General features: G+C 39.3%; 1 protein-coding gene across 14 annotated transcripts in view; it reads left to right on the top strand.

Moving 5' to 3' along the window:
* The window catches only part of HIVEP2 (HIVEP zinc finger 2), a 195894-nt gene that overhangs the window by 127249 nt on the left and 41143 nt on the right, over nt 1-27502 (top strand). The gene's annotated exons all lie outside the window — the stretch shown is intronic.

Genomic DNA, 27502 nt, shown 5'->3' with positions numbered 1-27502 from the left:
GAAAAGGAAATTAGTTTTCTAAATGATCCTTTCACTGTTAACATCCTGAGTAGTTATTAGAAACATGGGAAAGGGTCACTTCAGTGTCTCCTTATCAAATTGTTACCTTATGGTAGAATATATGAATCTTCTTCCCTGTTATATATGAAATGTATTTCCTTGTATGTGAAACTTAAATTTACAAAAGTATTTTTCCTTTTGGAAAACATTAAAAAGCTTAGCAAAAGTTTGTAGATTAGTGCTTCATAGCCTTTTCTGGGGTAGAGGTTTATAAACCCCCTTAAGATTCATAAAAGCTCCTGACTCTTTTCCCCAGGAAAATGCGTATAGACACAACATTTTGCAACATTTTTGAAGTTTTGCATATCTCTTACATAGACCTTGAACCCCAAGCATTTTCCCTTTTTTTCCCTTTTTTCGTTTTTTAAAGTTTGAGACAGGGTCTCACTCTGTTGCCCAGCCTGAAGAGCAGTGGAGTGATCATAGCTCATTGCATCCTGGGCTTAAGCAATCCTCCTGCCTCAGCTTCCCAAGTGGCTGGGACTACAGGTGCACACCACCACACCCAGCTAATTTTTTCCTTCCTTCCTTCCCTCCCTCCTTCCCTCCCTCCCTCCCTCCTTCCCTCCCTCCCTCCTTTTCTTTCTTCTGTCCTTCCTTCCTGACAGTTTCTTGCTATATTTCCCTAGCTGATCTTGAACTCCTGGCTTTAAGCAATCCTCCTGTCTCGGCTGCCCAAAGTGTTGAGATTACAGGCTTGACCCACCTTGCCTGGTTCCCGGGCATTTTTCAATGGACTGGGTTTTAAAAGCTTTTTTTCTTTTCTTTTTTCTTTTTCTTTTCTTTCTTTCTTTTTTTTTTGACAGAGTTTCACTCTGTCCCCCAGGCTGGAATGCAGTGGTGCAATCTTGGCTCACTGTATCCTCCACCTCCTGGGTTCAAGAGATTCCCAGGCCTCAAACACCCGAGTAGCTGGGATTACAGGCATATGCCACCACGCCTGGCTAATTTTTTGTGGAGACGAAGCTTCACAATGTTGTCCAGGCTGGTCTTGAACCCCTGGCCTTAAGTGATCCACCCGCTTTGGCCTCCCAAAGTGCTGGGATTACAGGCGTGAGCCACTGCGCCCAGCTTTAAAAGCATTTTATGGGCAGATAGAAACTTACAGCTACAACCATAAACTGTTAATCATTACAAGTAAATATTTCGTAAGAGGTAATTTTTAGGAAACTTTAAGTGCAATAAAGATTATTTCACTTTTCCACCTAAAGAAGGCTTCCTTGCCTTTAGAAGGGAGCTTGTACATTGGACAGAACATACAAAGCTGTGTTTGAAGCTGGCTGTGTGACATTCTAGCAGGTGACTTTAGTTGGCTTGCCTCAGATTCACCATGTCTAAAATGGTGGCAACAATGAAGTAATTTGTCACCTGTGTCTGGCAAATAATACATGCTCCATATATATCCCTTCCCTCCTCCTTTGAGATTTAGTTTATTTTTATTTTACTTATTTATTTTTTTTTGAGACAGAGTCTCACTCTGTTGAGCAGGATGGAGTGCAGCGGCGTGATCTCGGCTCACTGCAACCTCCACCTCCCAGGTTCAAGTGATTCTCCTGCCTCAGCCTCCCGGGTAGCTGGGATTACAGGCGTGTGCCACCAGGCCCAGCTAATTTTTGTATTTTTAGTAGAGATGTTGGCCAGGCTGGTCTTGAACTCCTGACCTCAGGCTATCCCCCTGCCTCAGCCTCCCAAATTGTTGGGAATTACAGGTGTGAGCCATCCTACCCAGCCAAGATCTACTTTAAGTGTTACTTTCTTGCACATCGTTTTACAGTTCTTCAAGGCAGATTCTTATCTTCACTTCCTACTTGGTGTGCTTCCGTTGCCTTGTCAATTTCTTTACTCTTAAAAAAATTGTGCTATCATTCATTATTTACAGCACAGAGTGTGAACTTTGAGGATCTTGTACTTATTAGTAATGTTTTATTTGTCTCCATGCAAGTTGTGTCCAGCATAGTACATAAGACACATGGGCATTTCCTGCTTATTAAATTAGTAATAATAGTCCAATGCTTATTTGAAATGAAATAACTTAGATTTGGCATTGTGATTGTCACTTGATGGTGTATATGTGACTGCTGGTCGTCTCCAAATGAGATCAAATGATCAGCATACAGCCAAAGTGAAATTTAGTGAGAGAACAGAGCCTAGAACAGAAAGTGTGTTTTTTCTAGCATTGGCTACAACCATAGAGTATTCTAAGCCGGAGCCACAGTATTTTAGCCAGAGCTTTCAGTCAGGTTAATTACCAAGTAATTTTTTTAAGAAGGTACTATTACATTTCTAAAATATATAGACCTAATCTCTGAGACTCAGAGAATAAAATTTGGGCCCTCTAACCTTAGTTTATATTTTAGTCTTTAGAATCCGGGATCGAAGGATAGCTTGAAGAATCTGCCTTATTTTGTATTGTTTCTTAAGTCCTCTCATGCTCTTGCTAATACAGTTCAACTTGAGTTGAACAAAAGTGTGTCCTGTCCTCAAGGAGCTGTCATTGTCAACACCCACTCCTCCCCACTTTGAGAGAGAGAGATAGCATGTTTGTGTGTATATGTATATGTACACACATACACACACACACACACACACACCGTCTGGTGCTATTACAAACATTTTTATAGGGAACTTAAAAATTAATATAGAACCAGAATCTATCTTAGTATTTGAACAACTCATTGGCAGTAAACTCAGTTCCTTCTGTGCAGGATTAATGGTTTCCAAGCTGTAAATTATGATTTAGAGCCTTGTGCATTAAGACTGACTTTGAGCCGGGGAGGCTTGGAAGAGGACAATGTATAGTTTGCTTTAGGAAGTCTTGGAGCACATTTGTGTGGGGAAAACAGCAGTGAGTTAGAGCGAAGAACGAGAAATGCCAGAGGCAGGGGATGGTATCTGGTGGTCTACGTGTCCTATTGTGCAGAGTGCTAGGAAATCCAAAGGGACCTCAGAAGTAGAACTGTGGATTCTTAGCAGTGCTAATAGCGTGAGCTGAGTGATGAGGAGATGGTCGTAGTTGAAATAGGATAGGATAACAGAGGCTTGTGACCATGAGAAATAGATAAAGAGATGAATTAAGGAAATATAAGGAAGAAAAAAATATATTCTGGAAATGGGCTGAACTGGGGGCAAACAACAGTAGGGTTGAAGACTTTGCTAAATAAATCATTGGCTGTGAACTCTTGGCTCTCGTGAGATGCACGAGCATTCCCTTGCTCAGGCATTTCCACCTCCTGGAAAGCCTTGTCTCTGCCTGTCAGAATATTCAAGCCCTTATTTAACTTCTACCAGCTGCATAAATATTTGTTTCATGACATTAGCTTATAGAAATCTCTTTTTTACTGCACTCATATACTACTATTATAAATGTAGTAGCACTTAATTGATGTTTAGAGCTATAATTTAAACTTTCACCTGCATGCCTTGTGTCTCCAATAAGCTTCCAAATTTGTATAGAATTGGGTAGTGTAAAAAAAATCCTCTCTATTGTCCAATACAAAGTTATGTGTATAGCAAGAATGTGGCATGTTATCAAGAGTTTTAAAGGATATTGAGTTTCTATTATGTCCCCAAAACTTTACCAGATGGCACAAAAGAAAGGAATTATAAGACACAGTTCTTATTCTTAAAGTACAGATAATCAAGTTGGATATTTTGTGCAGAAGACTAGCATTTTGTGATTCAAGAAAGACTCTTGTGGAGTCATCTAAATTATCTAGAATTAAACAAGACCATGCATGTGAAACGCCTACCACAATGCCTGACAGATAATGAGTACTCCATAATCACTTATGAGGATCACAATTATCATTATTAATACTAATGTAATATGTTGACTAGGCTTCCTGAGCCACCATGCCCAGCTTGAAATTCATAAAGATTAATCTATGTTAGAAATGTCAAGTTCTTTACCTTTTGTTTTAATGGAATCTGGTTTTAATATCTCAGTCTCCCTGGAATTATTCACGTAAAAGGCCTCAATGATCTATCAATTGGCAATTTCAGTAGACATTTAAAAATTTCTCCTTTAATGTGACTTTTCTGTTGTGTTTGAACTTTCTCCTCCTTGAAATATTCTACTCCCTTGGATTTCTTGTTTTTTTTTTTTTTTTTTTTTTTTGAGACTTTGAGACGGAGTCTCTCTCTTTCACCCAGGCTGGAGTGCAGTGGCGCGATCTCGGCTCACTGCAGGCTCCGCCCCCCAGGGTTCACGCCATTCTCCTGCCTCAGCCTCCCGCGTAGCTGGGACTACAGGCGCCCGCCACCTCGCCCGGCTAATTTTTTGTATTTTTTAGTAGAGACGGGATTTCACCGTGTTAGCCAGGATGGTCTCGATCTCCTGACCTCCTGATCCGCCTGCCTCGGCCTCCCAAAGTGCTGGGATTACAGGCGTGAGCCACCGCGCCCGGCCTCCCTTGGATTTCTTGACTCCAGTGGCCCCTGGTTTCTCTGCTACTTGCCTGATTACTCCTTCTCAGTCTCCATCATTGCTTCTGTCCCCCAATCAGCCCGTTAAATGTTGCAGTGCAGAGTTCTGTCAGAGGGCTTTGCTGTGGTTTGAATGTGTCCCCCCCCAAAGAGCATGTATTGGAAACTTAATCCCCAGTGCAACAGTGTTGAGACCTAAGGAGAGATGATTAGGCCACGCCTTCATGAATGGATTAATGCTGTTATTGAGAAAGTGGGTTTCTTATCTTGGGAGTGAGCTCCTTATAAAAGGATTAGTTAGCCTCCTTTGTCCGTCTCTTGTGCGCTCTCTTGCTCTGTCTTTGCCCTTCCACCATGGGCTGTTGCAGCAGGAAGGTCATGGCTTGATCTTAGACTTCCTAGTTTCCAGAACCATGAGCAGAAAATTTCTGCTTGTTATAAATTACCCAGTCTGTGGTATTCTGTTATAATAGAACAAAATGAACTAAGCAAGCCTTTCTCATCTCCCTTGTTACTCCATATACCTTGCAAAGACTGAGTGTTTTTACCTACTTTGATTTCTTTGACTACTATTCTGTAGTAGAAGGTCTAGTTTCCTACTTCTATACACTATATACTAGATATCTCTGCATAAATAGCCCAAATAAACTTCAAATTAGATATGTTTACAATCATACTTTTCCCTCAAGACTTGTTTGTCCTACCTTCTTCCCATGCAAAGCCCCACTATCCCTATAGACATCCAAGCTAGAACCTTGGACTCACCCTTCACTCTTTTCTCACCTTCTCATCACACTGACACATATAACCGATTCCCAAATTCTGTCAATTCTTCTTCTTAAATATCTCTGTAATCAGCCTCCTCCAACCCACCACCTCTGACCAATTCAGTTCTTCATCGTATCTCCCTGAACTATTGCAGTCAACTCTTGACTGGTGTCCTTGCCCGAAGTCTCCACTCAACTCTCTACCATTCTCCACACTGGTTCCAAAGTTGTTTCTCTAAAAGACAATCTAGTCATGTCATTCCCAAACTTAGAAATTTTTTATGGCTTCCTAGTGCTTTAGGGTATACATTAGTAATACCAACATTTATTTATTCCCAGAATATACCTGGTTTCTTTATGCTTTTGTACATTTACAGTTACTATTTCCTCTGCCTCTGATGTCACATTTCAATTTCTCTATTAGATGAACTTCTGCACATACTTCAAGACATAAAGATCATCTCCAGTATGAAGTTTTTCTTACTGTTTTCCCGTATCCCTCTCACCAGCACACTTAGTCATCTCCTTGCTTCTGCTTGCTAGTGCTTTGTCCATATTTGACCATAGATCTGGTGTAAAATTATTTTTCACCTGTCTAGCTCTAGACCATAGACTCTGAGGGTTATGTCTTATTCATCATTATATTTGCAGTGACCAGCATGGATCTGCTAGAAATTCAATAAAATGATAGAGGAAAGATTATAAAGAGAAGCCAAATATATTAAAAAACATCTGAGGCCAGGCATGGTGGCTCATGCCTGTAATCCCAGCACTTTGGGAGGCGGAGGCAGGAGGATCCTTTGAGTCCAGGAGTCAAGACCAGTCTGGGCAACACAGTGAGACCTTGTCTCTACAAAAAAATAAAAAATTTTGGGGCATGTGCCTATAGTCCCAGCTACTCAGGAGGCTGAGATAGGAAGATTGCTTGAGTCCTTGAAGGTTGAGGCTGCAATGAGCCATAATTGTGCCACTGTACTCTAGCCTGGGTGACAGAGCAAGATCATGTCTCAAAAAAAAAACAAAAACAAAAGCCCCTGAACTGATGATTGGAGCATCCAGTCATAATGTCTTATGGTTTATACATGATTGAATTTAAATGATTTAATAATATACTATCTCTTACTACAATGAAGGGGAAAATTTTAGGAAAATCAATTAAATATGTATGTCATCCATGTATATATGTTAATAAAATCTTAAGTGTGAATAATTTTCCAGAATCCAGAAGATTCAACCACAGATAACAGAGAGACATAGGTGAAACAAAAGATAGTCAGAAACTAGATCAGAAAAACAAAGAATATAACCCTTTAAGTGAAATTAGCCCTCATAACAATTTTGATTGCATTAATATAATTCTGACTATAGTAACTGAAAAATAATAACCTGCCCATGGGTTTTCATTATTGATGTATATTTGGCTGTATACATAGCAGTGGCAGATCTTATAAACAGTGTATATATCCATCAATAGAAAGATTATAAAGTGAAATAATTGTATTAAATATTATAAAGTCATAATTTTATTAACAGAAAAATAAGCACTTTTTTACAGTGTTCAATTGATCTTGAATGATGCAATGAATTTTGTCTGAGCCTCAGAATAAGTGGTAGCATTTAACTTTCAAACACACTTTTGGAATTGTGGACTTCAAGTAAGGCCAAGTATTTTGTCTGTTTCACTTTGAATCATTTTTATTGCTATGTCTTCAAGTTCACTAATGTTTTCTTCAATAATGTATTATCTGCCTTTAATGTCTAATCTGCCATCCACTGTATTATATATATCAAATTTTGAACTTTTCCTCTCCAGGGGTTTAATTTTGGTCTTTTAAATCTTTTCCATATTGTTTCTACTTAACACAGCCATTCTTTAGTTTCTGGAACGTATGGAATGCAGTTTTTAAAAAACTGTCTTATTGTCCTTTTCTACTAATTCTATCATCTGGGTCGGTTCTGATCAGTTAATTTTTCTCCTCTTTGTAGGTCACACTTTTCCACTTTCTACTTCATAATTTCAGATTAGACGCCAGAATTTTACCTTGTTGGCTACTAGAAACTTCTGAATTCCTAAAAATTTTATGGAGGTTTGTTATGGGGCATGGCATAAGATACTTGGAAACAGTATGATCTTTTTACATCTTGCTTTTTAAAAAGCTTTGTTAGGTAGGACCAGGGCAGCATTTAGTCTAGAGTGGATTTTTCTCCGCTATCAAGGCAAGACCTTTCTTAGTACTCTAACCAATGCCCCATAAATTATGGGATTTTCCCCTCTGGCTGTTGGGAACAGAGCTGGCGGCCCTTTGTGAATACTAGGCACTGTTCCCTCTGATACTTTCAGGTGGTTTTTCCCTGGCTGCGGGTAGTTTCCTCACGTGCTGATCCATCAGTACTCAACTGAATATTCACAGCTCTTTGGATTTCGCTCGGTGTAGTGCTGTCCTCCCTGGTATTTCACCCTGTGACCTTTAACCGTCTTCGGCTCCCTGGACTTCCGTCTCCAAGTCCTACACTCGGGGACTGCTGATCTCTGCCTAGGTCACCCTTTCCTAGGCCATGGCCTGAACACTCTCTCCAGGCCAGCTGCTGGGGCAATTGTAGAGTTCACCTCATCTGCTTCCCTTCCTGCCAGGTGGCCCCCAGCATCTTGAGAGCTATTGTTTCATGCATGTTGTCTACTTCTATCGCTGTTTTCAGGCAGGAGGGTAAATCTGGCTTCAGCTACTCCATGTTGATCTGAGGTTGAATCAGAATGTCTTTTGGATTTATTTACTCATTGATATGATATCCGTTAGTCTGAAGAATTAAAGGCGCTGTTAGGATAATTGCTACATAAGGGATTTAACTTGGTGTACACACCTAACATGGGGGGTGAGGTCTGTGAAATCCATGTGGAGAGAATGTGTTAGAAAGTATTCTTATACCATGATGTAAGGACTGTTGGCTCTGCCTTTCTTACTTCAACTGAAAGTTGTGTGATTTAAATTTAGTTGTGAATTTTTGAGACTTTAAAAGAATGGCTCTTTTTTCTCCTTGTTTCTAATCTGACATTCTTCAAAGCAGCTACATTGTGTGTAGGGGGAGGGGAAACACTTGTGACATGCATGAAATTTTAGCCATTGCACAAAATCATAGGGTTTAGAAGATGTAAATAGGGTGGTTTGGAAAAATCCACCTACTCACTCCCATTTGTAAGCGGCCAGGTTTCTTAAACTGATCTTAAGTGACCACTGTGCTTTCACTAATCCCTCTGCATCTGCAGTGGAAGAGTTTGCATGTGTTGCATTTTTAATGATTTGCCTTACAGTGCTCTGAGGTCATTCCATGGTGGAATGCCATCAGCTTGTTTGTGCTTTGTCTCTCTCTCTCTCACACACACACACACACACACACGCACGCGCCTCGTGAAAACAGACATTTTCTAGGGAATTTCCTGATGTACTGTTCTTTGAATGTAATGACATTGGTTTACACAGGAAGCTAGACACTCATTTTTGTTCTTTGGAGACTCTGTCCAAAACACATTTTCCGCATTGGTTTTTCTCAATATGGTATACACATGTACTGCTTACATAGTTAATGTTTGGGAGGCACAGAGACTGATGAAGAATTCCTGATGTGTAGTGCTCTTACCGACCTGCTTTGAATAGTTAATGTTGAGGAAACATCCTCTTTCCTATCCACTGATTATTCTTTTCAATTCTCCTTGGAAAACCATGAAGCAGAAATCAGTTTGAAGACAGATCCTATAGCCTTACCTCCTGTGCCATATATTGCATTTTCTTTTCCTTCCTTCCTTCCTTCCTTCCTTCCTTCCTTCCTTCCTTCCTTCCTTCCTTCCTTCTTTTTTTTTCTTTTTGAGACAGAGTCTTACTCTGTTGCCCAGGCTGTAGTGCAGTGGCACGATCTTGGCTCACTGCAACCTCCACCTTCCGGATTCAAGCAATTCTCCTGCCTCAGCCTCCTGAGTAGCTGGGATTACAAGTACGCACCATCATGCCCGGCTAATTTTTGTAGTTTTAATAGAGACGGGGTTTCACCATCTCAGCCATGCTGACGACAAACCCCTGTCCTTAAGTGATTTGCCCCCCCGGCCTCCCAAAGTGCTGGGATTACAGGCGTGAGCCACTGAACCTAGCCTAATATTTTGCACGTTTTTCTATAAACTCAAGGCAGCTGTGTATTCATTATGTTTCCTTTGCCTGTTGGATTGAGTTTCTTACTGAAAGCATGACAAATAATTTATAGCCCCAAAGATGTGGACTATGTATGGCGTTACTGAATTAAATTCTTAAGATTGATTTTGTAAAAATACACTATAATTAAAAACAATATATATCTATAGTCATTGAAAAAAATATATCAACATTTACTTTTACCTATCCTCTTAGTCTAGTCATTATAATTGCTATCATTATTGAGCAATAACCAATGGCTGGGAGCTCTGTTAGGTGCTTATTCACATAACCTGTGGCCCTGACAACATTCTGCAGGGTAGTTGTTGTTATCCCCATGGACGATGTGATTTGAGGAAATCAGCCTAGAGAGGGTAAGTGACTTATTTAAGAGAACAACTCTAGTAAGAAGCAGAGCTGTGTTGCATGTGTTGCATTTTTAATGATTTGCCTTACAGTGCTCTGAGGTCATTCCATGGTGGAATGCCATCAGCTTGTTTGTGCTTTGTCTCTCTCTCTCTCTCTCTCTCTCTCTCACACACACACACATATGCACGCGCCTCATGAAAACAGACATTTTCTAGGGAATTTCCTGATGTACTGTTCTTTGGATATTCCCAGCTGGGGCTGCCTGACTTAAAGCCTAGCCTATGTCCTATGACCCTAAGAGATTTAGCAACATATCCTGGGTTTGTTAACAATGATGATTGTACCTGGTAGATGTTTAAAAATTAGAATTGGGCCAGGCACAGTGGCTCATGCCTGTAATCTCAGCACTTTGGGAGGCTGTGGCGGGTGGATCACTTGAGGTCAGGAGTTCAAGACCAGCCTGGCCAACATGGTGAAACCCCGTGTCTACTAAAAATACTGGCCATCAGAGAAATGCAAATCAAAACCACAGTGAGATACCATCTCACACCAGTTAGAATGGCCATAATTAAAAAAGCAGGAAACAACAGGTGCTGGAGAAGATGTGGAGAAATAGGAACACTTTTACACTGTTGGAGGGACTGTAAACTAGTTCAACCATTGTGGAAGTCAGTGTGGCAATTCCTCAGGGATTTAGAACTAGAAATACCATTTGACCCAGCCATCCCATTACTGGGTATATACCCAAAGGACTATAAATCATGCTGCTATAAAGACACATGCACACGTATGTTTATTGCGGCACTATTCACAATAGCAAAGAGTCGGAACCAACCCAAATGTCCAAAACAATAGACTGGATTAAGAAAATGTGGCACATATACACCATGGAATACTATGCAGCCATAAAAAATGATGAGTTCGTGTCCTTTCTAGGGACATGGATGAAACTGGAAAACATCATTCTCAGTAAACTATCGCAAGGACAAAAAACCAAACACCGCATGTTCTCACTCTTAGGTGGGAATTGAACAATGAGAACTCATGGACACAGGAAGGGGAACATCACACTCTGGGGACTGTTGTGGGGTGGGGGGAGGGGGGAGGGATAGCATTAGGAGATATATCTAATGCTAAATGACGAGTTAATGGGTGCAGGAAATCAACATGGCACATGGATACATATGTAACAAACCTGCACATTGTGCACATGTACCCTAAAACCTAAAGTATAATAATAAAAAAAAAAATTAGCAGGACATGGTGGTGGGCACCTGTAATCCCAGCTACTTGGGAGGCTGAGGCAGGAGAATCACTTGAACTAGGGAGGCAGAGGTTACAGTGAGCTGAGATCGAGCTACTGCACTCCAGCCTGGCTGACAGAGCGAGACCCCATCTCAAAACAAACAAACAAACAGAAAACCCAGAATATTAGCTAAGTACTTCTAAAATTAAGTACTTACAAAGAAGTCTTTATTAAGAGCCAAGTGTGTGCCAAATACTGTTCTGGGAATGATGGGTCACAGAGATAAGCAAAGCCGACTCTTCTGCTCTGAAGAGAGACACAGGGGGCAGTAGTTACATAGGAGCACACTCAGCCTGTATCTTAAAGCGGTGTGTGCCCAGTGCCAAGAGAGCGAGGAGAGGGAGGGCTTAGAATCTCAGGATGGGTGAGGCAGGGCGAGTGTTCTCAGGCTTCAGGGAAGAGATGGTGCCAGAATTGAGGCCTGAAGGAGGAGTAAGAGGTGATGACCTTGACTGTCTCTGCCTAAAGGTAACTTCAGACTAGAGACCTGACTTTTGTCTGGAATAGTTAAAGCTGACGTAGGTCCATTTACAGCCATTCATATCTAGTGTTCATCCCTTACATGGATTATGCTTTCCATTATGCACGTTTTCTGCCTGCTGCTGGGTATACCATACTGCTGATACTGTGATATCTTAAGCACGTATTCTGTGAAAGACCTTGTACTCGGATTTGTGTGGGATACAAAGATGAATATAATTCAGCCTTCAGGAGCCTTCCATTTAATAAGGCAGAGAAGAACCGTATTCAAATGTTAATGGAAGAAGGGAGCATGCAACTTTTTAAAATAGGAACAAATGTGTACTATGGCATACTGACAGGAGAACGATTATGACCAGCTGAGAGATTCATTATGAGGTCCTCCACCATCCATCCATTTATCCCTTCATCCAGCATTCCCTTCATCCCTCCATCCATTCATCCTTCTATCCTTTCCTCCCTCCCTGCCTCTATCCCTCATCCATTCATCCCTCCCCCATCCTTTCCTCCATCCCTCCATCCCTCCATCCATCCTTCTACTCATCCATCCTTCTACTCATCCATCCTTCTATCCATCTAGCCCTCCTTTCTTCTCTCCATCCCTCTATCCCTCCCTCCCTCCTTCCCTCTATCTATCCATCCCTCCATCTATCCATCTGTCCATCCCACCCCCATCTCTCTCTTCCATCCATCCCTTTCTTCATCCCTCCCTCCCTCCTTCCCTCTGTCTATTCATCCCTCCATCTATCCATCCATCCATCCATCCCTCCCGCATCTCTCTCTTCCCTCCATCCCTTTCTTCATCCCTCCCTCCCTCCTCCCTTCTGTCCACCCATCTATCCCTCCATCTCTCCTTCCATCCATCCCTGCCTCTATCTCTTCCATCCATCCCTTCCTTCATCCCTCCCTCCCTCCTTCCTTCCATCAATTCACCCACAGACATATTTACAGAGCATTTCTTATGTATCAAGTTTCATGAAACAGCTGGCATATGAGTTGGGTCTTATGTCTAGGTAAGTTTTAATAGATCATGATAGCGATCATAAGGGAAGTCTGCCAAGACAAGCTCATGGCCTGAGCAAAGGCATAAAGATGCCTCTTATGCTTGAGAATAATGACTAAGCCATCTTTCTATAGCCTAGCTTATTGGAGTAGATGTAGTGGAAGATTAGGCTGGATGGACAGTAAACCAGATTCTGGAGGGCCCTAAGTGATAGACATGGAGTTTGGAACTGGGTAGGAAATGGGGAGTCACTGAAAGGCTTTGAGCAGGAGAGCAGTAAGACTAGAAATATTGCTTTAGGAGACTTTATGTGGATGAGGAAGAGCCTGGAGGTAGGGACATGCTCTATAGCTGGCCTTGGTCTTCTAATCCTTTTGCCTACGACTTGACCACACAGGTTTTGGGCCACTGGCCAGTCCTTCTGTTCTTTACGGCAGCTTCCTCCCAGCTGGTGGCTTCCTGGCCTTGTGCATAGCCTCCCTCTTTGGAGTCACTTTGACCTGTCCTAGAGTCCCTCCCAGTATTGCAAAGGTTTTGGTTCCTGGGATAGTTTCGACTTATTAAAATTATGACTATGACACCAGCCTATTTAATTTACATGTACACACTGAAGGTATTATTCTTCAGCAGATACAAGTTATGGGACTACTGTTTAAGGTGTTTGGGGTGCTTTTTATGAGAACGTGGGTATCCAGCCATTTATATGAAATGTCACACTCATTATAACATTATTTCTATGGAAAAAAATTAGATTGATTTACATCATTTCAACTTTGCCAGAACTGCATCCAACCATGAGTTGGCACCATCCTGCCTTCGGATGATAGAATGCCCCCTTCAGGCCAGCTGTATGAAGCCCTCTACCTCCCAGACATCTTGACCTGGTTGAACTGGTTGGTGTCAATGCAAATTCACTATGGAGTGTACTCAGGGCATGCAAACTGAGTTTCCTATTTGCTTAAATTAAACACAAAGGGAAAGGTGACCTCAGCTTACCTGTCTTCCAGTCTTACAGTTCCTAGGTCCTCTTCTCAGAACTATGAAGTACTGGCCAAGTTGGCTCCTCCTTGCTCAATGCTTAGTCTTTCCAGCTCCAGGCTATTGGTCCATTGTTCCACCTCTCTGGGTTGCCATCCCCTCTACTCTTTGCCTTTTAAAATCCTTCTAACTCAGTCCTTCAAGGTCTATATCTAACATCACTTAACCCCTGTTGAGTCATCCTTGATTACTCTAACAAGAAATACATGTTTTCCTCCTCAGAATAATCCATACAGTACCTGTCACAGAGTAAGAGCTGGGTATTGCAATGAGATGTACCTAGTTCCAGTGCCAGCTCCTTACAGCTAGAGGGACTGTGGATCCTGGACAGTTACTTAACCACTAGAAACCTCATCTATAAAATAGTAGTAATACTGTTTATCTCCTAGGGTTGTTTTGATGATTAAATGAGATAATGTATGTGCAAAAAGCTGAGCATAAGAACATCACATGGTATGCGTTTATGGTATTTTAATATCTTAGATAGATAAATAGGAATAAATAGATAAATAAGAATTATGTCTTATTTATCTCTGTGAGCTCCTGCTCAAAGCCTACCTCTAGAAAAGCCTGCCATTATATCTTGAATGTGGTAAATTTTCCATAAATATTTCTTTGATGAGGAACTGAATATGGTTCTTGAATTAGAGAATTCACCTCCCAGAAAAAGGGATTTGTGAAAATAGTGATCTTAGGTTTTGAATTGCCAGAGACATTCCCAATATTAAGTATTAATAGTTCTCCCCTTTGCTCTGAGAAGTGTTATGATTTGGATAACACACGGTTTTTTAGAGTAAAGTGAAAGCAAGTTTATTAAGAAAGTAAAGGAATAAAGAATGGCTGCTCCATAGGCAGAGCAGCCTGGATACCACATTTTATGCTGCCTATTTATTGAATATTTGCATGAATTTTCCATAGTATCTTTTCCACCCTATCATTTACAGTTTCATGTAAATATTTTGTTTCTCAAAGGAGATTGTAAGCTACTTGAGAACATAAGCCATTTTGTATCCTATTTCTCCAAAATGTGAGTATATTGGCAGTACTGACAGTGAATAAGACTAAGGCAGATCTACAGGGCAGTAACCCAGTAGGTACAGTAATACCCAGTATAGGTATTGGTATTGATGATGAATTTTTTTAAAATACTGCTTTTTAGATGAAGATGTTAGTTAATGTGTAGATGTACTGAGATCTATCCAGATTGAGAACAGTAGTTCTAACCTGTGTTGAGAGGGCTGTCTGCTAGGCACAATTTCTCTAGGGCAGACAGAGATGATGTCTGATTCCCCATTGTAGACCTGGCACCCCAGGCAAAACATCTGACACTTGGTATATGCTCATTAAATATTTGTTAAATGAATGAAAGGTAAGGCTCTTAGCACCCTACATATTGGTGTTTCATAAGCCTCTACCAGAGCCCTCCAAATTAGGCCCTTTGGAGGTGGCATTATAAAATCTATGTGCAGTCTGAAGAGCTCTTGTATGCTTAAATATGAGCTCAACAAGTTGATGAGATGGTAGAGCTAGGTCAGGAGACACACAGTCTTCTCAGACCTTCCCTGAAACTGTTCCCACGTACTATTTTCTGTATAAGGTCCTCCCCTTGAAGAAAAGTAGATTTTTTTTTTTTTTCTGTAAAACTCTGCCCTACTTGGAAAGCCCTGCAGATGAGCAAAGGAAGGCAGGATTCCTTTGTCTCTCTGTGTGCTCTTCCACCCACAGAAAGAGCAAGCTCTATGTAAAAGGTTCCCAAGTTGAGATAGGGGGCAGTTGTTGGGGGGCAGTGTTGGGATCTGGCTCATCACCATGATACTCTCTGAGGCTGGCTAGGATTTCAGGGGGAAGGGAGGAGCTGGGGGGTTCCTTGAGAAGGGAATGTTGGAGTTAATTGCTTCCCTGTCCCTCCATGGGGAGCACAAGCTGTTCCCTCTTGCGCACAGGCTGGCTGGTACAAGTGGCCAGGGTCACATACCAGGCCCTCCTGGCTCCTTTGGCTCTCTAGTTCCCTAAAGACATCTGCTAGCCTTGCCAGCCCATGTAATTACTCCCCTTTTTACAGCCCATCTTCTCCTTCTTTTATTATACCTGGTGTATGTTTTGCATCTAGTTCATCTTGAAGGGTATATACCTCACAATCTAGCGTTATGTAGGGTGGCACTCAGCGCACTGTTAAGGGAATTTGTTGATTGTGTGTTTTTTGTTGTTTGTTTATTTTGGGGAGCAAAGGCTAAAACTTGTGGCCATGCCCTGTGGAATCCAATTGAAAGGATGACTATTCTCCATTCATCTTTAAAAAGTCTATTCACAATAATTATCTAGCACTTTTCCTGTGGGATTTTTTTTAAGCCTTTCTCCAAGGTGAGGTGGAATGGCCTTATAATCTCAAGCACATTATTAGGCTGCCTTATTTTGTTAAAAGGATGTCAGCTTTGCCCTTCTCCCACTGACCATCTATTATGACTATAGAGTCCTTATTTCGCTAATAAGCTAGAGTGTCTACACCCCAACGTGTCAGAGAACAATTTTTAACTTTTTACTGTTGCTTAATACCTTATGCAAAGGTTAGTTAGGTTAGTTGACAGAAGTATGCTGGCATTTGTTTTTCCAAGCAGGGATCATAACTCAGGACCTCCAAATGTGTATTTTATTTTTTTCAATTTGATTCACATAAAGGCAGGCCATTCAGTCTTCAGTTGGCTTTTGGACACTAATAATTCTCTTTCTTGTCTTCAGCAAGCCACTTTACACATCTTCATTACCTGCCTTCCTCTGAAAGGACTAGAGTTATGAATCCTGATGTTCTAAAAATTATCATGGTATCAAGCCAGATCAGGAGAGTGTGACCCTATTATTGTAACTGCCTTCCAAACCACCTCTTACCTGCTGTCTTTGTGGGACACTCAATCAACCTACTTTAGTACTAGTGTAACATTTTCTGAAATTGAGTGGAGTTGTCCAGGCCACAACTACGTATAGTATTCATTTATAATTATTCACAAGTCCTTCGAGCTTTTCATCACTAAGGTGTGATTGTCTAAGCTGTGAGAAAATTTTTCCAATTAAAATTTATACATGTTGGATAAAATACACTGGCATTGTGCTTCCATATGCAATTAAAGTTTGAACTGGAGTTTGATGCACTGTGTCATTGGAGACTTGCTTGGAAACTTCTTAGAATTAGGAGATTGTAAAAACAAGTGATATACAGCTTTTGATATTCACGCTTAAGAGCTCTTTCAGCTTAGAAGTTGAAATGCTTAGGAGTTCAACAGGTTCATATGAAAATGAGATGATTTGGTTCCTTTCCTGGTACTTTCAGCCTCCCACTCCACAGGAGTCAGGGGTGTGCGAAGGAGTGATGTTCCCATACACTGGGTGCCAAAGAAGAGAAGTCATCTCTCTGTGTCTCAGGGAGTGAATTGTGGCCCTTGATTATAGGAAAGGAGGAATCATTCTTCATTGTTCTCTCTCCGAGTCCTTGCTCTGTCCTGATTTTTGCTGCACGCCCATGCAGTGAAGGCAACTACTGACTTTATTTTCAGTGTAAGCATCTGTGCAGTTTTGAGTTTAGGAAGGATGTCTTCTCTTTGTGTCCTGTGTTGTGTGTGTGTGTATACACTATATATATATATATATATAGTTTGTATATATATATATATATATATATATATATAGTGTACATATATACAAACTATATATATATATAGTTTGGGTATTTTTTGCCTCAATGTTGGTTATAGCTATGAAAGATACAGACAGCAGTTGCTTCACAGTTAACCCTAAGTCTTTGTACCCACATAGTGTAGGTGAAATCTTTTTTTAACCCTGTTCTTCAACTAATTATATGCCTTGCCTATGCTACTGTAATTATTTCACCAGCATCTGTGAAACCTATGTCATTTCTCTTTTAAAATATAGTCAGAAAAAATAGCAGAAATAAATCTATTTTGAAAGCTTGTGTGGTGAAGCAAATTCCACTAAAGTAAAGAGATCCTCCTGGTTGGAGCATTCACTGTAGCATTTCATTACCTGAAACTTCTAGGTTATGATGAAATACTGGCATATGCACATAGTTACCAATTGGAGTTTAAACTTATACTTCATAGATTTCTTTTAGTAACAATTAAATACACTAGCAATCTTGACCTGGTCAAATGCAGACATTTAAAAGTACATACTACAGAGTTTTATATGATGCCTTTAAAAGACCCCACATTCATTCTTGCTGTACTTAGTGACTTTACTTAAAAATGCCAAAGATCTTTTTTTTAATTCATACATTTGGTCAGTCTTTAAACTCAATTGATTTTAAAACAACTTAGATATTAAACCATGAAAATCAGAATTTTATGTTGTAAAATCTAGCTTAGCTACAGAAACATGGCAGGACTTTACCTCTTAGTATAAAAATGTAAAATTCCAAAGTAAATTGCACAGCAAGTAGAAGCTATCGCATTCTTTTTATCTTTTCTTTGTGTATTGCTGGAAAATTCTGTCTCTGTTCATGATTCTCTTCTCTCCATGATATTCCTTATTAGGGAGTGATTCTTTTTTAGAAATTTTAAGCTTTGTTTATGATGCTTTTCTTTTTTCTTTTAGTAATGTCATTTTTCATCCTTAAAATTGGGTTTGCATATATTAGGAAAAGAAGGGCAAACGGTGATTTGTGAAATTCAGTGAATTAGAGCTGTGAACATGATTTACGTATAGTAGTTTTCTTTTTTTTTTCCTTTATTACTTCATGGCCAAGACTCAGATGTACTAATCAGTTCATTCATACATTAGAAAGGATCTTTTAAATTTCGAGTATGAGGGTGGCAGAGACTGGCTGGCTGTTTACCAAACCTGTATCCTGTTCTTCCTGGACTCACAGTTAGACTGCATTTCCCAGGCCTTGCTACAGAGAGATGAGCCATGTGGCTGAGTTCTAGTGAATGGAATGTCGGGGGAAGTCCCTGTGTTCAGCTTCATCACCTGACTCATCAAACCCTCCCCTAGTTTACCCTCTATGCTTCTGTGCTTTTGTCATAATCATGGCAGAAGATTGAATCCTTGTTGCAGATGGTGAAGCCATAAGTTTGAAGGAGTTTGGGCTTTTTAATTCCTCCCAGTGTGGAGCCACCCATCTATCAGAACACACATTTTAGATTGCTATTGAGAATGAGCCCTTATGCATTTTGGATTTTGTTTGTTACAACAGCTGGTAGTATATTAACAAATACAGACAGAATTCCAACCTCCTGGGGCCTCATACTCTAGCCTAGAGATTAATATGGCACAGTGAGATGGAACAATTAGTAGATGTCTATCTTGTGGTTTCACAGAAAAGGACTTGTGGAGAGCTTTAGGGAGAAGGATATACTTACATTTAAAGATGAATACAAATGAACTATGTTAGAACTTAAGTCATGACACAGAAGGCCTGTGATGGGGACATCTATAAAACTGTGAATGAGAAGGGCCATGGATTTAAAATTCATATCTTAAAATGATCTAGTGATTTTCATTTTCATATTGTTTTCACATATGGAGATTCATTTAGTTCTTACAGTAACCCAGGAAGATAGCAGGGCAGGAATTATTGTGTCCATTTTATAGACGGGAAAACCAAGTCCCACTAAGTGGAAGTGACTTATACATAATCAGGAGAGCTGAATTGGTCTGCTAACTGAGAGGTGCTGTGGAAATATTAGATCTGGAGTAAAACATAATTCGCTTAGATTCTTGTAATTACTGGCAATCACTATCTCAGTGATTGTTGGCGTTATTTAGCTTTCGCAAGTGAGAATGTTATCTAACTTTCTCAAGTGAGAATTTTTTTTTTTTTTTTTTTTTTTTTTGAGACAGAGTCTCACCCTGTCACCCAGGCTGGACTGCAGTGGCACAATCTCAGCTCACTGCAACCTCCGCCTCCTGGGTTCAAGCAATTCTCCTGGTGAGAATGTATTTTATGGTGTGCTGACATTTGCCTTAATCTAGTGTTCTTTTCATGCTATCATAGTACCTCTTACCTGCAGGTATTGTGTGTATTCCCTTGTTCCTTTTTTTTTTTTTTGACACTGGCCACTGCTTGACCTCATACCTGGTGAGTCCCTGGGAAAGGTCCTCTCTTCCGACCTGCAGAGAGCATCAGAACTGAATAGATAGGGCAAGCCGAGCCATCACATGGGCTACCCTGGCGTCTTTTCCTTGTGCAGGCTCAGTCCATTATGTTCCCCACACTATATAGTGAGGTGACTCCTACAGTATTCACTCTGGTCAAAATGTAGAGGTTTCTGCCAGTTATCACTATGTAACTAGTGTTTGTCAAGAAATGCCATTATTTACTCATTAACATCAAAAAGCAACAAAAGATAAAATTATGATCTTCTAAAGCTATTGTCTGGTATAGCACACGACCTTTCTGAGCCATTTGGATTAGCCTAGGGAGAGACACTCCACGTCAGAACAGAAGGATCTTTCCAGTTTTATATAATAGAGCCAGTTCTTTGAATTATCTTCATAGATCTAAATATCTTCTATGCATTTTGAGGGATTCCTCCTCCTAAGCCTCTCAAATTCTCCCTTTTTAATTTTCTCTTTATCATCCCTGAGAATATTAAAGGGAAGCCATTTCTAAGATTTTAGCTTCTGGTTTTAAATTTTAATCTGTCTCAACAAAATTAAATCATTCTCATCAAAAAGATACTTATCACTCTAAGCAGAAAATGTATTCTTTTATAAATTTACTTATGATTAGTCATGCATTTCTTGTTTCTGAGCATATTAGGCATATATAGAAATGAAGGTCAAATACTTAGAAACTTAGGATGATTAGCTTGGAAAGGAACCCATTGTTTCATAGAGAAGCATAAATCAAATGAAGATGCCATCTGACAGTTAGAGTCCCACCATATTAAACTAGAATTCTGCACTTTGCATACTAGAGGCAGAGGTGCTTAGTAAGTGTTAATAATGACTAATATGATATCATGGTTGTTAATTGAATATTGTCATCTAAAAATTGAAGTAATAGACACGCACTTCAGCAGCTCAATGTGGTGATGCTGTCTTCCTAGGTTTAATTCTTCAGATATGTGTGAGCTATTAAGACCATTTATTCCACACCAGCCAAATGCAGACATTTTCAGTGCTTTTTGCTGCCACCTGGGTGTGCGTTAGCCCAGACAGTAAGTCTGAAGTAAAGGGAAAATATTTGCTGCTTAGTCTAATTTCTGGGAAAGTTCTTGGGAAAAAATAAGGTTTTTCAATATGTTAGGAAAAAAATAGCCTTTAGCAATTTGACCCTGGTTTGAGAAGACTCTTAGTCATTGGCATTAAGTGATATATGGCTTTTCATGCACAAATGAGCAAGGAAAATTTCAAACTAATCAGCGATGCTGGGTTCCTGTCATGGGCCTCGTGCTGATGTATCATTCCCTGCTAGACTGCAAAGGGACTATGTTTGTGGACTAGCTGCATCTTAGCCCAGAGGCTCCCCTGCTGTTTGATGTCACTAGTTTGCTATTCTACCACCTTGAACTTTAATTGCAGTTTCAGATTGCATTATAGAAGTTAGTTGACAACTCTGATGTTTGGGACTTCAATAAGGTTTTGGGGAAAACATGCTTTCAGCAGGTGTTGATTTTTCAAATAATTTGTTGATGTTGCAGCTGTCCACTGATGACCAGAAATTTACTAATTTTTAGTCACTTCAGTAGTGACTAGTGACAATGAATAGTAATATGAATATTCATTTCTTCCAAGAAGAGATAATGCCTGATGCTCTGTCTCCTCTTTTCTTAGTGGTTTAGCCCCTCAGCAAGAAATGGCTGTCCCTGAAATGGACAAGATTCACATTCCTATCTGTCTTTTAAGGATACTTAGGTGTTACCATAGATAGCGCTGTCTCCTCCCGGGCTGCTCTTAGGACGAGAATGATGTTTCCCACTGACAAGCCAAAAAAATGAGTTACATTTAATGGCTAGTCATTATGACATAATACAAAAACAAACTCCAAAGCAGGAATTTTGGCATTTATATTCTATGTAGTAATTTTTTGTTTATGAAATACATGAAGAACAGCTTGCCTTTTCAGCATTTCATGCTTTAAGTAATATTTCATGTTTTCAGTGTTTCACCTGTGCTAAAACAAAATCTACAGATATAAACACATATTTCACATGTGCTTGCATGCATGCAAAATCAAGTAACCATTTTCAACTTATGGCCACTTGTTACCCCTATAGCTCAAATAATAAAAGTCAAGTACCTACTTTTGTAAATGCAGTTTGCCTGTATTTATAGCTTCTGGAAACTTAACTCTGCTAATATATAAATAAGAATGCCAATATTTTATGACATTTTACAAGTGCTAGATATTGTCCTGAATGATTTGCATGTGCTATCTCCTTTAATACTCACAACCTGCTGGCATAATAACTATCAGTATCCCGTTTCATAATAAAGAAACATGTTAGGAGAATTAGTTATATAACCAAGATCTCATAGCTGGTGAATTGTGCATTAGAATTGGGACTCAGTTCTGTCTTCACTCGAAAGACTATGTACTTCATCAATCAACCCCATCTGCATGAGGTCACCCTTGTCCCTAAGCAGTTAGGAGCATAATCTCTTCTCATTTTGAGAGGGCAGGTTAGGCAGAAAACTGCAACCCAGGCGAAACACCGTACAACCTTGCTATTTCTTGGTTTCATGCCATCTTCATGGGCATGCAGGTGGATCTAGAAAGGGGGAAGCACCAGCCAACCAAACCTGTTTCAACCAAGGTGTTTTAATTATAGTATTTGTATGACACTATTGACAGCAAGGAACAGGGAACTTGACAGGAACTATCTAAAGCAAAAATGGAAACATTATTGATTCATGAATTGCAACAATACAGGGGTGGTGTGCTTTCAGCCAAAGCTTGCTCCAGAGATCTGTGAAGCCTTGAGGAGCCAGTTTCTTTTTTCTTTTTCTTTTTTTTTTTTTTTTTTTTTTTGAGACGGAGTCTCGCTCTGTTGCCCAGGCTGGAGTGCAGTGGCGCGATCTCGGCTCACTGCAAGAGGAGCTAGTTTCTTTTGTTGGGGTGTCTGACTGTCTCCTCTGTGTATCAGATGTGCCATCAGTCTGTCTCCACTCACGGTAGTAGCGATGACCAAAGAAATCCCTGACTTTCTCTCCTCACCACCATAAGAGAGAATTCCTTATGGCTTCTCAGGATGAAAATCCTTTTTAATGTTTGACAGGCACCAGCTACTGTTACCTAGGAGCCCAAGTCAGAATTATTTATAATATTCCCCCTTGACATAAAATCACTATGTTTGTGGCAAAAAAGAGGATTTTTTCCAGATCTGTGTGTACAGTAGTCTCCCTTATCCAAGGGGGATATATTCCAAGACCCCCAATTGAATGCCTGAAACCATAGAGGGTACTGAATCCTATGTATACTATGATTTCTTCTATGCATACATACCTATGATAAAGTTTAATTTATAACTTAGACACAGTAAGAGATCAACAACAATAATAATTAAAAAGAACAATTATAACAATATATTGTAATAAAAGTTGTGTGTGTGTGGTCTCTCTCTCACTCTCAAAATATGTTATTGTACTGTTCTCACCTAATTTCCAACCATGGTTGACTGAGGGTAACTGAAACTGCCGAAAGCAAAACTGGGAATAAGGGGGTATTTTGTCCATACTATCTGGGCACCCCAAGCACATATGTACGCAATGGAAAACTGCTATTCAAGAAGAATAGCACTTTGTTTACAGTTTTGGGTGATATTGTCTCTATTCTCTATCTAAAATATTTATGCCCTTATTAGCTTAAAATCCTAATTACTGTCTGCCTGACTAAAGTATTTCAGACTTGTTACTTTTGATGCGTTACAACTATTTGTTCCATGTAGGAAAGTATTGTGAAATAATTTAGAACTAAATATTTCACATCAATTTGGAGTCACTTGGATAGATGAAGTTTAATGCATTCTAAAACATTTTTTTAAAATTTTTCATCCAGAACTTGTAAGTGTTGGATTGATGTTAAGGTGGTTTCTATTTAATGAATAAGATATCAGAAATATCAAAAAATCTGGAAACATCAAAAAAAGAAAGTTAGATGTGTTATGAGTGTATAAAGTATATGTAGATACTAGTCTATTTTGTCATTTACTACCATGAAATATACATACATCTATTATAAAAAGTTAAAATTTGCCAAAACTCATGCACACACATAGACCATACGTGGCACCATTCACGGTGAGAGACATGTAAACACACATAAAGATGTGGTATTAAATCTGCATAAAATTAACTGTTGTACCTGCTGTACTACCGTAATAATTCTGTAGTTCCCTCCTGTTGCTACTGCAGTGAGCTCAAGTGTTGCAAGCATCCACTTAAAACGCCATGTGACTCCAATCATCTCCGTGTGAGTCGTTTGTCACCCAGCAAAGTGCAGACGCAATAAAAAGTGATCTCTCATGGTTCTTGCACATTGTTCATCATGTTTAATGCAATAGTTTAAACCTTGAATAACACCATGGGACCCATAAGAAGTGCCATTACTAATGCTAGAAGTGCTCCCCAGAAGCAGAGGAAAGTCATGACATTAGAAAGAAAAAGCTGGATTGCTTAATGTGTACTGTAGTTTGAGGTCTACAGCTGCAGTTGCCACCATTTCAGACAGATAATTCATCCTGTAAACAGATGATGAAAACTTATGGGATCAATAAATACAGTAAGTACAGTAAATTTATTTTCACTTCCTTATGATTTTCTTAATAACATTTTTTCTAGCCTATTATTGTAGGAATACAGTATATAATACAGACAACATACAAAATATGTGTTCATCCACTGCTTAGGTTATCGGTAAGGCTTCTGTTTCACAGTAGTCTATTAGTAGTTAAGTTTTGGGGGAGTCAAAAATTATATGCAGATTTTCAACTGCTCGGTCCCGGATAGGGGTGAGATCAACATCCTAACCCCTGCGGCATTCAAGAGTCAACTTCAGTCACTGTATAAAAGCTTTCTGACTGTTTACTATGCTGATAGGACTTACTCAGAGCCCTCAGTGAAGCAGGAAGTTTTAGTTAGGACCTAGACCTTAACATTTCTTCAGCTTGGGTTTCCTTAGTCAGCAATAAAACTGCTTTGTTCATTAGTATCAATGACAGCAACAATCATATCTACTACTTGGCAATTTAAAATTGACAGGTCACTTTCATGTGTCCTCTCCATGTGGGCTCGCCCATATAGTGGTGGAGAAATGGGCCAGCACCTTTATTATCCCCATCTTACGTGTGAGGAAACTCAAGCTCCAAAAGGGATTCACCCACGTTTAGTCCATGGCAGGTGGGATCTTAAACGTATGTCCATGTGCCGCCAATGGAAATAGCCTTGCACTGAGAAGCAGGAGGCCAAGAAGCAGACCCGCTGCTGTGTGATCTTTGAGAAATTTCTTTGACAATTGCTTAACCTTTCTGAGCATTTTCTCAAGCTCTTCTTCCATTACACGGCTATTGTGAGACTGAAATAAGTTTTGAAAAATAATATACATAGACAAGACATTACTAAAACATTTTCTTCTCTATATTATATTGCTAGTCACCTGTTGAAAGACTCACTATAATCTATAAATATTTATTCAAATAATTTACATCCATGTTAAAATCAGAGAGCAGAAGCTGCAATAAAATTAGTTCTAGCACCTTATCTAAGGCACTCAGTGAAACCAGAGCAAGTCAGATAGAAATTGGACAAAATGATTAAAATACTTTATGTTGCAATTTTCTTTGTTTTTATTTGATTATTTGTTTTTGCTTATTTTTCTCTACTTTTGTTTGTTTTGATGAAAATCTGTGCTAATGAAGAATTCTTGATTAGGTGGGTTGGTTTTTTCTTAAACAAATTTTTTCCCTTCAGTGATATGTGAGAAAGAATGAAAGTGAGATTCCAAATAACATCAATAAATGAGAAGTCACTGAATGTTGTATGAATTCAGACGATTCACAGGCCTGCAGATTTTGGCAAACTGCTTTCAAAACTAAAAACCATTTTTTAATTTATTATAATTTTTCAGGGCAAATAACTTCTGGTTGCATTATTTAAATTGCATTCTTCAAATTATTTATATGAGTGTGAAGAATATAGAAATTAAGCCAATATGCTTATATTAGATATGGCTCAATGTTGACTGAAACCCAAATTAAGAGTTCCAAACACGCACTCTTTAGTGTTTACATTTATTTGAGGAGAAAGATCAAATTAGATCACATATAATTGGTTAATCAAAATGACACTGAAAATGATTTTCAGGCTCTTTAATTCATTGTTTAAAATTGGAGTAACACTTAGGATAGTTGAAGCTTTACCTTAAAAGTAGAGGTCAATTTGAGACTTGTAATGCTTTCTGATCAAATGGCTTCAAAACTTATTAAAGTACATGTTTCTAAATCTGATTTTATAACCCCATGGGTGTTCCACAGAGACAAAACCTTCATCCACCCGCTTCAGTACACTGCACAGGATTTGTGTGTAGGATCTGCCAGTGTAAGTTATCCATGTCCAAGAATATGTCAGATGCATTTGCCTTGTCTGCTGCTGAGCTTTGACAGTAGCTGGAAATTTGACCATGGCTCAAAGATAATATAATTTGACCATATTTTTCCATATTATTCTTAAGCAGTTCCTTAGAGAAGCAAAAATAATTAGTGTTCCTATCCAGTTAGGTTATATGTACCTTTTCTGTTGTATTTATGAAAGCTCTTCTTCTCTTGGAATCAATACAGTTGAAGGCTAAGGAAAAGGCACATATTCAGAGAGCTTCTGTCATTTTTCACAGAGTTGGAACTCATTAGTCTTCACAGTTGTGTTGCTCCAACTATTGAAATATACAAATAGATTCAACTTTGGAAACAGTTCCTAGCTACATTTATTGCCTTTTTTAATAGTCCCCATTATTGAGATCTGTGTGTTTGTTTGTGTACATATTGTTAATTATCAGTATGAGACAATGGGAAAGAAAAGTAGAAATAGTACTTGAAGCTAAAAATGATGTTAGTGACCAAAACACATGCCTAGAAGGTCTAGATCCTTCCTATAGGATGGCCACTGATTTAGATCTTAGCTTTCTATCAGTCAGCCCAAAGAGGGAATAGAATAGGCTTAAAATGTAGTGTCTATAAAGCTAATTTTAAATAAAAATAAAATTCTTCCTGATTTTGAGTCCAGTTAAATTTCTCCCATATCACTTCATTTTAAGTAGACAATTAGAAATTATAAACCATGAGGGCTAGTCACAGTGGCTTACTCCTGTAATCCCAACAATTTGGGAGACCAAGGCAGGCAGATCACTTAAGCCCAGGAGTTTGAGACCAGCCTGGGCAACATGGCAAAACTCTGTCGCTACAAAAAATACAAAAATTTGGCCTGGGCGTGACAGAGCTAGACCCTGTCTGAAAGAAAGAAGGAAAGAAAGACAGAGAGAGAGAGAGGAGAGAGAGAAAGAGAAAGAAAGAAAGAGAAAGAAGGAAGGACAGGAGGCGGGAGGCGGGAGGTAGAAAGAAATTAAGAAATTATAAAACATGGAGTTCCTTTTTAATCGCTAAATATACTAGAATTGACACCTTATTCTGCCCATAATATCAAGCAATACATATTTTGGTAATCATGGTATCAGAAAAGAAATGTGGCATAGAATCGTCATCAATTTCCTTTGTTAAATTATTGGTTAATTCACTGAAAAGAATCACCTCAGTCACTAATGACGCTAAAAAGTAAATATTCAAGTCATCAGTAAATAGTCCCTAAATGCCTATATAATGAAGCACAGCATGAGTATCACAATTTTCTACTCTAGGTAGTTATATAGAATTACGAG

The sequence above is a fragment of the Symphalangus syndactylus genome, chromosome 2, assembly GCF_028878055.3.
Source record: "Symphalangus syndactylus isolate Jambi chromosome 2, NHGRI_mSymSyn1-v2.1_pri, whole genome shotgun sequence".
In the NCBI taxonomy this organism is placed as follows: domain Eukaryota; kingdom Metazoa; phylum Chordata; class Mammalia; order Primates; family Hylobatidae; genus Symphalangus; species Symphalangus syndactylus.
Note: the sequence above shows the minus strand (reverse complement) of the source record. Positions and strands in the feature narration are given on the sequence as shown.